Source organism: Vanellus vanellus, assembly GCF_965231255.1.
Source record: "Vanellus vanellus genome assembly, chromosome: 5".
Lineage (NCBI taxonomy): Eukaryota > Metazoa > Chordata > Aves > Charadriiformes > Charadriidae > Vanellus > Vanellus vanellus.
Genome location: NC_138910.1, coordinates 67107485 through 67118814, shown reverse-complemented (window position 1 = coordinate 67118814; position 11330 = coordinate 67107485). Strand labels below are relative to the sequence as shown.

Here is an 11330-nt window from a genome sequence, read left to right as displayed (position 1 = left end):
GTGTGTACAATTTTCCTGTTTTAAGGAAACAGATGCTGATTCATGGGAAGTAAAATTAATCACTTGAATAATAGTATTTTACTTGCCAAAACAATATACACCTCTGCCAGGTATTCTTGTATCTTAATCCAGATTTAATGAGAATTAATGGAAGCACGTGTTTTCGAAACAAATGGTGAAAGGTCTCTGTCTGCATTTTTACCAATCGTTTAAAACTCAGTTTTACAACTTGGAGTTGTAAAACTTAAGAGTTGTAAAACTCCATTTCTGCATGTAGAAAGAAATATGATTCCAGAAGTTTTTGATAAAAAGAGGGAAAATAAAGTTCAGTCCTGCAGTTGAATCCACATAGGTGAATTCACTTCAACTTCAGCAAATATTAACAGAAGGCCCAGTTCTGCAGTTCTTTTCATTCTTTTTGTGGGTAAAAAAAAATTTTACAGAAACTGTCAGACTTTTTGCTCCAAATAGAATTCCTCTCTCTCACGTCCTCTCAAAGGAAAAACACCAACCCCACATAATTCTTGTGTTCTTGACTGTTTTCTGGCTAAATCCCGCTCTCATCAACTAAGCAAAAGGCTGTTAGCTCAAGGCTATCCCTGCTTATCTCCAATTACATTTATTTGACCAAAAAAAAAAGAGGAAAAAGTAGTATTTGTTAATGATCTGTTTTAAAACTCTGGTAAAATGATAGCAAATCAGTATGTGTACCTTTATGTTACGGTGACCCTCTTTTTAAGCATGTTTCCATAACAGATGCATCCAACCCTTTCAACGAAAACCAGTTTCTATTAAAATATGTTAAAATGCCTGTATGATTTAATTCCGTTAGAAATGCATAAGGGGTTATTGAGGGTTTATACAGTTATTTATAAGGATATTTTCAGCAAAAAAATGGCAGTCGGCTACACTAGGGATACACAAAGGACTTTAAAAAGTGGGGAAAAAATAGAGAACCTGCTCTTTTGCTACATTTTGCTCTCACAGTAACCCATAGTTTCAATTTTTAACTATATATAGTAGGTACAAAACTATCACACAGACACACCATCTCCTACCCTCCCATGCTGAGTTTGGTTTGGGGGCCGTTTGCAGATTTAACCCTGCTGACACCGGCCTCAGGGAGATGCACTGCTCACTATGGCAGAACTCCTCCTTTAGCTCCTAGAAGCCAGGTACTGGGAGTTGGGGAAGGTCAGCGTGCCTATGGCCTGCCCGTATTTCAGTCATTTTTAGATACTAATCCCTGGGATTATTGCTAGCACTGTTGAAAGTTTAATGTGGTTTTGAAGAGCCCTGAGCCAGCTCTATCATTCTTACTACCTCACGTTGCAAGGCCTGAAAGATCCAGTTTCCCTTTACACGTGTCATGTTTCTCTTAATACACGTTACAATTTTCTAAACAGGAACGCTAATTGCACAGGTATGCAGAGAAGTCAAAATTATTAAATTAAAAAATAAATCATTACCACGAACAAAGGCAACGACCCTGATTCCCTGGTGCGGTGTGGGTGTCTCAAGCTCAATTGTCAATACGCTTTGGACCTAAAAGAGTTGATGAAGCCCCGAGTGGTCCTGCCTTGTGCAGGCGGTTCTGCGGGCAGACGCGGTTGGGAGGGTTTCGTTTCAGTGCTGCAGCCAGAAAAGGGATGGGGATGGCTAAACCAACCAAAAAAAAAAAAAAACCAAACAAAAAAACCCAGAACCCCAACCAAAAACCAACCCCAAACAAGGGAGAGGGGAGGGAGAGGTACCAGGACAGGTCTGCCCCGCTTGGATGCTGTGACTGCACCTCTGCTGCTCCCCGCGGCCCCCGCCGAACGGGGGGCGGGCGGGACGCGCCGCCGGCGGCCCTCGGTTCCCCCTCTCCCCCCCCCAAACTCCCCCCCCCGGGACTGCCCACGCCGCGCTCCTCGCAGGGACGAGCCCCGGCTAATGCACAGCTGCTTCTCCCTGACCTTGAGAGCTGGGGATTGTTCGCGTTGCCCATGCTGAAAGGTCAGCGCGGAGCCTGGCTATTTTGCATCAATACGGAGGGGAAAAACAACAACCAACCAAAACCCTACCACCCACCCCAAACCCTGCTGTCCAGGAGCGGATTTGGGGGAAGAATGCAACAGCGCTACTAAACTGCGTGTTGTATCTGAGCACAGGAATGAGTCAACTTAGTATCCTTTAAATCGTTTCCAAGTGCTGTTTCCCCTGTCCTGACATGTTTTCCCTAACGTGTGGCCGCGCTGCGGAGCGGGCGCGGGGGCCGGGGCGCAGAGAAGCGCGTTCAGCGGGGGGGGGGTGGGGGGAACCGGGCGATTGGGGAGCGCGGGCAGCGGGCCGGCAGAGCCGCCAAAGCACCGGGGAGCCCACGTCCCCCCTCTGCCGCCCCTCCGCCCGCTCTCGCTCGCTGCTCGCCCAGCCCGGTGAATTATTTTTGGGTGCAGAAGGGGTGGGGGGGGGAGTGGGCGGTGAGGACAGGGGGACATACAGACGGCGGCGCGGTGCGTTGGCCCGGCGCTGGCAGCACCTGAGCAGGGCCCTCCGCACAACTTTGGGTGCGCGGCGGCGGCCGCGCTGGAGGATACGACCAAGGAGAAAGTGCCGCGGAGACGCCTGCCGGCCTGCAGCGCGCCAGCAGCCGCCGGGGAAGGCAGAGGGGGCGGCGGCAGGCCCCAGGCCCCAGGCTCGGGGAGCCACGGGGCCCGTAGGCGCCGGGCAGGGGCGGCCGGCGGCTCCGCGGCGGCGGGCGGGCGGCTCCGCGGCGGTGCGCGCCCCTCGGCGGCGGGGGGTGGGGGGATGGGAGGGGGGGAGCGGGGCAGCGCTGGCGCGCAGCCGAGCTGCTCGGCCTTCAGTGCCGAGCGGCCGGGCGCTTTCTATTAGCCTTCACCCTCCCCAAGCTGGAAGGAAGGAGCCGGGGGGGTGGGGGTGGGATGAAAAAAGGCAGGAAGGGAGAAATTTTTGTCCTTCGCCGGTGCTGCTCTACGTGATAATATGTTTATATGATTAGCCGAGCCCGGGGGTGGGGAGCGGAGGGAGAGGGGGTGGAGATTGGAGGGGGAGGAGGCTGGAGGTGACTCCAGTTCAGAGCCGGCGGAGAGTCTGTGTCAGGACTTCGCAATCCCCAGTCACACACGGAGAGGTGCATGAGCAAAAAGGAGGCTGCGATACACAATTCATTGGGATTTTTTTTTTTTTTTTTTTTTTTTTTGGTGTGTATGTATTGCGTTTTTCCCATTGCTGCGCGCGTTACTCGCTCAGCGCCCGGCGCCCGGTCTCCAGCCGCCGGCGGGGCAGCAGCACCGGGGGGAAGAGGAGAAAATCCGAGGAGGGGCCGGACCCGCACCCCGCCAGAGGCCAGAATGTCATCCCGGGAGATGTAAATCCGGTCGGTGCGAGCGACAGAGACACAGAGGACGGGGTGGGGGGGGGGGTACCCATTGTAACATTTTCGAGTTGTTCCCCGCTACTCCTGCTGCTGGCATCGCCTCGGCTTCCCGTCTCCTGATCGCTGCACAGAAAGGACTCCAAAGGCTGGGCACACGCGCTGCGCCCGTCGTCCCTTCCATTGCGTTTTTGTCTTCAAAAATTTAATTTAAATTTTTTTTTTTTGTGCGTGTGCGGGCGGGAGCCTGGCTGCATCGTACGTTTCATGCGGAGCGGAGTGTCGGAAACTGCAGGAAAATGTTGACTTAGCCCCAGAAAAGCCTCCCGGCTGGCTGCTTGGAGGAGAGAAGCCGCCGTCTGCTCCGCGCTGCCCCAGCCCGCCCAGCCGCAGCGCCGGCCGCCTCCCGCCGCCCGCCCGCCCGCTCGCTCCCCGCTCCGCCGCCGGAGCCCCGGGACTAACTCCGCCGCGCTCTCCCGCAGCCCCCCCCTCCCCGCGCTCGGCGGGGGTCACCCGGCTCGCCGGTCCCGCCGGGGCCAGAGATTCCCGGCCCGCCTTCGGCTCCCAGACAGAGGTAAGCGGAGCCCCCGCGCTGCAGCCTCGCCGCTCGTTTCCACCGCTCCCCGCTTCTGGCGGTCCCCACCGAGGACGCACTTACTTTAGGGTCTGCGGGTGCCCGAGGCCGCTACCCCCCCCTCCCCCCCCCGCCCTTCCCCGCCACCCCGCCGCCGGCGGAGGAGGAAGGTGCCCCCTCGGTGAGGCCGCGGCCCTCGGGCTGGAGCAGCGCGGCGGCGCCGCCGACCCGCACGGCCGCTCTCCGCCGGCGCGGAGCCGGGCCGCCCCCCCCCCCCCCCCTTCCCGCGCCTCCACCAGCCCTGCGGAGGGGCCTGCGGCAGCCGCGGTGGGTCCCCGCAGCCCCCGCCCGCCGCCCGGTGGCCGCCCCGCCGCGGGGCCGGGGGTCCGCCCGCCCCAGCAGGCCCCGCCGCGGGGCTCAGCGCGCAGCGGGGAAAGTTGCGTCCCTCCTGTAAATAATTACCTGTTGCGGGGTTATTTTGGTAACTCGGCCGAGCGTCCGTGCGTGAGGGGCCGTGGGGGGGTGTGTGTGCGCTCTGGGAAGAGGGATAAATTACCCTTTGGCGGCTGTGGAGTGGGAACAACTTTTTTTTTTTTTTTTTTTTTTTCCTTTTAATTTCTATTTATTTTCACATGTAGAAATCTGGGGCCATCTGGAGACAGCAAACAGAGTGTGTCATGAGGCACCGTTGCTGTGTCTGGCTGGCTCTAAAAATACCGCCTCGTTGGTAGCCCTGCGCTGGCCCTGCCGGGCGGCGAGCGGGGCGAGCGCGAGCTGCCGGTGCCCAGGTGTGGCTTTTCCGTGCCCAGAAACGGCCCCCGGGCGCCGCCGAGGGGCCCCGCGGCACCCACGTCCCGCTGTCGGGCTTCCTCGGCCGCCCCGGCGGCTCCCTCCTTTTGTGGCTCGGCGCGAAAAAGGGGGTGCCATTTCGCATCATTCCGCGCAAATTGTTGGAATTAATGCAAGTGTGAATTCTTACCGTTTGAAGGAGGGCATTAGCATATCAAAGGTTCCCCTCGCTCCGGCTCAATTGAGAAAACTTCAGCTTGTCTGCCATTTGCTTCCAAGCAGAGGCCCAAAGGGCAGCGGGGAATTGTAAAGGGGCAAAATGGGGAGGTGGATTTGGGTTGTGTTTCTGAACTTTTGCTGTTTTGCAATTAGGCGAGTGAAAAACAAGGTCCCTTCGCCGCAGAGCCCTTGCGAGCGCTCGGACAATTACGCTCCATTGATGAATGGTTTGTTCCGAGGGGAGAAAAAGTGACCTTTTATGACAGGCACTGTTGCGTGGTTTGTGATGTCTCCTCGCCGCTAAGGGGATTTAGAAAGCCCTTTCTGCCGCACTCATGCTCTGGGTATGGCCTACAGGTTACTGCGTGCGGGGACTGAATGGGGAGGACCTTCTAATTACTTCAGAAAACAAATGAAATCTTGTGATAAAAGACCTCTCGATTCCAGACCTTTGAAACAAATACGCTTCCCTCCTTAACGGGTGGGTAGGCTGGAATAATAGATATTTTTAGGGAGAGTTTTAAAAGAAGTTTTTGATCACCACCGGCCATATGCTTCCATTTCCTTTTTATTCTCCAAAAAGTGAAAATGAGTAATTCTTGTAATCTCGTTTAATCAGCGATACTGTGTTTACTGAGATAATTTAATTTGTGGTTAGTGTTACCCTATAATACCTAATTTGAAACCAAGTATGGCAGGAGTGCTGTTTTGGTGGCAGTGTAGAACGTTTATCGCATTGTGAGTTGTTTTACGTGACTACATATTTGCAGTTGTTTATTCTTTTGTTACTATTTCCTTGAGTCTGAAAGGGGATGTCTCCCGGCCTACCTTATTATTGTCTTTGCAAATCCATATTCGTAATCTAGCAACCCCAAAAGCCAAGCAAAAGCCAGTTATCTGTCAATAAGTTGGGACCTTTTCCAGGGACCAGATGTTTCTTGGGGACTCTATTCTGGTTTATGTCTCTGGCAAAAAAAAGAACTTCCCTTGTCTTCCTTGCCTATTCCTTCCATCCAAACCCTTGCCTTGGAGGATACCGATATTAAAACATACATTTTGTGTTTTTGAAAAGTTGGTTTAAGTGCTTGGTATGTAGCACTTGGTCTGTTTGTTGGGTTTTTTTGTTTGGTTGGTTGGGTTTTTTTTCCCCTTCTGGTTCTCCATTTGATGGTTTGGCGGGGTGGGTGGGTGGGGTGGGGGTGTGTGTGTGTGTGTAGCCATGAAAGTGATGTGCTTTTGGAGTGGGATGCCTTCACTCATCCTTCAATTTCCTTTCATTTAGTGAAGAAACTGAGTATATATGGTATGTCTTGGTGAAAAACCCTGCAGTTAATGAAATAATTTTATATAGATTTCTGTCATTCTTAAATGGACACGACCATTTGGGCATTTTGTAAATAGATGTGTTTAGTGGTCCTAAAATTGCATGCCATTACTTTAAGGTAATTTTCAGCAGTTTATTTACCTAATGTCTTCAGCTGTCTGGAGTAGTACCTTTTGGTGGTATAAAAGGAACATATTGATGTAATTGCCATTATCACACTTAAGTTGCTGTTAACTAGTCAGCTTTGAATGCAGAGAGCTGTAAAGAAAGCGCATTATCCTTTCAGCTATTAGGGATAATCTAAAAATTGTCTTGAAAATGTTGCACTTGGGTTTATATGATGGCAACCCCAAATTCGACGAATCTCTGAAGGTAAAAAAAAAAAAAAAAAAAAAAAAAACAAAACCGTAGTGGAAAGATTTTCAACATTCAGATGACAAAATTGGACCACTTAGAGAAAAATTAATGTGCTGCAGCAGCACTTCAGCTGCCATTTTCAATCACTGTGGGTTACTATGTGTTGGCAACAGCAAAAAAGCGTAGACGTTCAGATAGCTGAGGGAGCTGGTAGTTGGGGGAATCGGGATATTGAATCATGTGGGGTAGAACAAACCAATTACTTCAGGTTTTGACTTGAGAATTTCCAGCAAACATTTTTTTTTTTTTTTTCCTGGCTTTTGGCTCCCCTGCTCATTAATAGACCAACATCAAAGCAGGCAACCAAACTTCCAAATGTTATAAAAACTAATGTAAAGATACAGATCTCACATGTAGTCTTGCAAGTCTTAATTTAAGACAAGCAGTTGGAGTTTTTATTGCTGCAATTTTCACAATCAGCAGAGACATTAACACCAGGCTTCTGGGTGTTTCCCTTCTTAAAATGAGCAAGAGGAGAGCTTTTAAAAAAAACAAAGTTTGCTTAGTTAGTTCTTATTTGAGCACTTCAGAACCTTTCTCAGTGTTTTATTTATCTGTTACTGCTTTTAATGCGTAAAGGCAGGAAAGGGGGTTACTCAGGAATTCTAGTCTCTAGTAAGGAAGCACCTTATTAAAATTTAAATAAGCAAGGTAGTATAGTCCTAGGAGTTTGTAGTCTTTATGGTTGGCAATATGTAACAATGTGATTATTTTTATTTCTGGAAATGGAATATGTAGACGTGACATTTTGATTAATATATGTATATTTAAAATTGAAATAGTTATGATGAAGAAAAAATGCTGCGCTCTTGACTGACAGCTTTTTAGAAAGATCCATAATTTTCAATTAAGGATGTTGGAGAGGGAAGTCTCCAGTTAGGCAAAATATTTATCAAGGTTATATTGACGATACATTTCTATATAGGGTGTCATAAATTCATGCAAATAATAATATCCATCCAATATAAATAGTTGTTTAATGCTTAGAGAGGGCAGACACATAATCGTAAGTTTTTACTGAAATTTGGTCTAAAAAGTTTACGGATTTCCAAGCCCTTGCTCGTCCTGTGTCCACCTAAGATGCTGACATACACCTAAGAAAATACCGTTAACTTCTACTACGGCTCTTGCTGAGGGTGGCACCATGCTTGATGATAATAATGAAGAAAAACCTACCAATAACCACTTGGAGATATTTTACATCAAAAAGTGCTCTATGTCTCCTCTGCATTTCCACAGAGGAATATCTGTGGCTGACTGATACTGCGAGAACTGGAAGTAACAGTTAATGATTTTACGTGGTGAGGTGCAAGAGAAGTTAAACTACGTCTGGTGTATAATTGAAATCATATTCCTGCAGAGGTAGACAAGCAGTCAGTTATAAAGCAATATACACAGGGTAGTGAAATTTATAGTCAGGCGTGTTACGTGGTGATGTCATGTTAAACAGACTCTTTCGAAGCATTTTTAGGATTGATGTTTGCGATGCACAAAAGCGATTTGAAATTGCAAGAAATTGACCTTTTTAAGTATTTATGTGCAGCTTTTAAACTTAAAAGCTGTCTGTTATTTTTTTAAAACCCTCAGTTTGAAACAAGTAAAAGATTTAAACCATCACGGTTGTAATTGGATGTCAGGAAAACTGGAAAAACAGAAAGCTATTTTAAGGCCATTCTCAATACTCTTAACAATCGCGTTTAATATTTAAATAGTTTTCAAAGATAGCTGCATTTTGTTTCCAACAGTTCTTAAAATAAAAATAGTAGGTGGCTCTGTTGGAATATTGGTAACTTGTGATGTAACGTGAATATGTACCTGGTTTAGAAAATACTTCCGGTCCTTTTTTAACAAATACGATTCTTTTTAACATTCCTCATTTGAAAGGTGAAAGATGACAGGCTTAAAGCCCTTTTCAATGGAGAATTTTCTTGGAGTTCATGTTTTTTTCGACCTGTAATGTACGAGATGTGTTTCTGCAGCATAGGCTGTGAAGATTGTGTTGCTTACTATAAGTGATTTAGTTATAGATATGTACTCGCTTAATGACTGGTAAGGTCTTACAGCATTCTCTAGATACAAACTGCTTGTTAACCAGAAATTGATTCCTAAGGAGAAAAAAAAAAAACCAAAACCACAAATTTGGAATGGTAGCATCCCCAGGTTATGGGTCTTTACATTAAATGGAGTATTTTATGGGGTTTAGAAGAATATGTAATCTGCGTATGTCGTGATTTCTTTCTTTTTGATTTTCATTAGGTACCGGAATGGTTCAACTTACTCTAGCGTGCTGTTTGCCCAAATTCTTTAGAAATAATCAGAAACATTGCAGCCTGACTGAAGTAAGCACAGTGCTTAACACCTGCAGGTAGAGTGCAGTCTCCAACAAAATGTTATTGATTGTTATCCTGGCACAAAGCAAGCTTAAATACAGTTTGCTTAATTACAACAAAAATTCGTTTTTGTGAGTAAGGTACGTCGTGTTGGGGGAATGTTTTGTGTGTTGTCTGCAAAGTAAAATCCCATCACACTTGTATAAATTTGTTCAATTATCAGAGCAGCTAAGATGAGGAAAAAAAAAAAATCAATTTACCCTGAAAAGCACCAGAAATAAGATTACCTTGGCTAGTAGGAACTTGCGAGCACTGTCTAAATTGCTTAATATTATCAAACGTTGCCATTTTTCATGTTCAGTAAGAAGGATATTGACTATTCTACATGTCCAGGTCTGCTATTTGGCTATTTCTTTATAAGGTATAAGCATGTCATATTTTTATTCCTACAATAGCAGTTACAGATAAATCGGAGGATCTAACAATAACTTTATAAAATAGATGGAATAATACCATTCACTGGAGAAATAGTATTTACTTGAGATAAGTGATCACAACTAGTTTTTTCTCCTGTCTAGCTTGTTGTTCTCGTAACAGACAAATGTAAATACCTTAGCAGACGTTTCAGAGTGAAAGGCAAGAGATAAAATGTAATTACTTTTCAGGGTGGCCCCGACGATGCCCAGGTTCTTGTCTGTAATAGAAAAAAAAAAAAAAAAATCTTTGCTCATCGCCTCAGAATATGAAGGCCATTGTTACTTCTGAATGTAAAAATATTTCCTGATTTTTAGTGTTGACCTCAGTATTTATCTTTAGCTCTTCTGTGTAAGCCGGAGTCCTTATAGCCGTAAATTCTAGTCGCTGTTATCCAACGGAGCATTTAATAGAGCACCTAATGGACTCTGCTCCTGTATTTTTCTTGAATGCATAACATCTTGCTTCATTCAGTCACCAAAACTAACTTTGCTACAAGGACAGGCAACACGACAAGTTAGAATCAATGGACCATTTGTAGGTCACAAAGTCAGTTTACTGGAATTTCAGAGGAAACTGGTTGAAAAGAGAGGACAAATGTCACTTTGAATAGAGATGTTTAAATCAGACTTCTGCCTTAGGGTAAAATTTAGGTCTGTTGTAGCCTAGATGTAATGTCTCCCTCTACAGAGCACAGCATTAATCATGGCTTGACAAGTGATCATGGGCTGAGAAAAATAGGGCCTGTCTCGGTTGTGTGGTTATTTTTTTTTCTAATCTTAATCTCTTAGGAGCACATTATAAACACTAACATTTAGACAGAAAGATTTAAGTATCAATGTCTGCATTTTCGCTAGTGAAAGTAGCTTGCTTCTGAGAAAATCTAGTTACAGCTAATAAGAAGCTACTTTGGCCTCTTACCTAGATGCAATATTAAGAATATTTTCCTTTGAACGTGATGCAGTTTTTTGTCATAGGAGATTTGTCTTGTGCCGTTTCCTCATACAAATATGGTAGAGTCGAGGTCTGCCTGTTCCGTCCCTTGGTGTGTACTACATACCTCCGAAATGGCTGTCTCTTGGCTTCGGCAGTGTTTCACAATGTGTTTACCACCCAAGAACGATACTTCCTTTTGCCCAAGCAACAATACAGAGAAAAAGTGGAACAGTTTTTCAAATGTAACGCGGATTGACTTGACACTGATCAATGAATATGAGGGGGTTTTATAGGATGTTTATGTTTTAATGATGTGTTACTTGGCCACGATGAGCTACGTAAGCTGGAATGTAATGACGGGAATGAAGACTGCTATTTAAGATCCTGAATTCTGATACCGTACAAATAAAAGTATGTTTAATATGTTAATTCTTAAATTAGGGGTGCCTTGATGCATAGATTAGGTGTTGGGAGCGTTCATACCTTTTACGGTGTAGACGATCGGTAAAGAAGGGATTGCTCATATTTCTTGGGCTGCTTTGCTGCTTTCTGTGGTGGGGTGGTGGGGACGGTGCAGGGAGCAGCTCAGCCTGCACCGCTGCGGGGGGGGGGGGGGTGAGGGATCTGCTTCACCTGCCCTTAGATTTGTATCTGCAACTGTTGAAAAAATGCATAATGTCGGTAAAGTGGCAGCAAAACGATTTACCGCTGGAGAAATGTGCTTTGAAAATTAGGCTACTTCTGTTTATTTAGTTGCCTCTGGACGTGGTAAAATCCCCAACCTCTCATTTAGGGTAGGCTGCTGCTTTCCTTTGTGCCCTCTGTTGGTATTTTCCTATCAGTCGACACCTCGAACCGATTATTGCTCTGAATCTGGATGACAGAATAATC

At 46.5% G+C, this 11330-nt stretch overlaps 1 protein-coding gene across 1 annotated transcript in view; it reads left to right on the top strand.

The window, feature by feature from the left end:
* The first annotated feature begins 3209 nt into the window (after nt 1-3209).
* The window catches only part of ADGRL2 (adhesion G protein-coupled receptor L2), a 161837-nt gene continuing 153716 nt past the window's right edge, over nt 3210-11330 (top strand). The window contains exon 1 of the mRNA XM_082483169.1: nt 3210-3379. The gene's annotated coding sequence lies outside the window, so the exon portion shown is untranslated. The remainder of the gene's footprint in view (nt 3380-11330) is intronic.